The sequence below is a fragment of the Pteropus alecto genome, unplaced genomic scaffold (genome assembly GCF_000325575.1).
Source record: "Pteropus alecto unplaced genomic scaffold, ASM32557v1 scaffold49, whole genome shotgun sequence".
NCBI classification, from domain to species: domain Eukaryota; kingdom Metazoa; phylum Chordata; class Mammalia; order Chiroptera; family Pteropodidae; genus Pteropus; species Pteropus alecto.
In genome coordinates, this window is record NW_006443131.1 from 3163706 (window position 1) to 3164792 (window position 1087).

Sequence of the window (1087 nt, forward strand, 5' to 3'; positions counted from 1 at the left end):
CAGAAAACCCCACTGTCCCCACAGAAAGGCCCACTGTCCCCACAGAAAAGCCCACCATCCCCACAGAAAAACCCACCATCCCCACAGTAAAACCCACTGTCCCCACAGAAAAGTCTATGATCCCGACAGAAAACGCCGGGGACGCGCGCCGGGGCCGCCAGAGCGACCGGAGACACCTGGCGGCCAGGTGCGCGAGTGCCCGTGCGCAGACGCAGCTCCGCGCGCAAAACTTCCCCTCGCGGAGCTCTAGACAGGAACCGGCAAACCGCAGGTCGCCCTAGCGTTCAGCCAGCAGCATCGATGTCCTTACGGGTGGTGACAGCGCCACATTTCCCATACGACGCAGATGCCCAAAGTCCCGCCATGTTAAAGGAAGAAAAAAAACTATTTCCCAATTATGAAAAAATGGAGGAAGGACCGGGGCGATTCACAGAAGAACCGCAAACGGCCCGCGCATGTGAAAATGGGTCCGACTTCGTTAAGGAACAACAAGTTTTCCCACCCGCCTTTTTGTAATGATCAGATTCTGTGCGCTTGGGGTCGCGTGTGAGTCGTGGCTATGTCCATGTCAGCGGCGGTGGCCGATTTAGCCGTGTACTCCGAAAGCTTAGCAAGTCCTTGGACTTGACAGAATAGTAACTATTTCTAGGAAAATTCCCCCAGTTAAATCGACGAAGATTTCTTTAAATGCGCGTGTCATCGTTTAGAGACACAGTGAGGAGAGCCTGCCTCGAAGTCCAACAGTAAAGAAAGAGTTCGCTAAAATGCTGCGTCTGCGTAAACTGGATCAAACACGGGTCAGTGACCCAGCCCGCTTTGAAAGATGGACAAATTCTCATGACGGAATGTGAGAATGCAGCATGCGTGGTGTCGATGTCGCATTCACACGCAATTTTATTCCTCTTTCCATAGTTTTCAAGAATTTAGCAAAGGTGCATTACTTTCATGATCAGAAAAGAACTTTTTAAAACCAAGCAGGCGGTGTAGATTCCTGAGTTAGGGGTCTTAAGTCTCCCTGGCCCAGAGGTGGTAAAGAAAAGTCATCTCTCTCGTTTTAGCAATAAGACACAGACAATCTTGCTGTCAC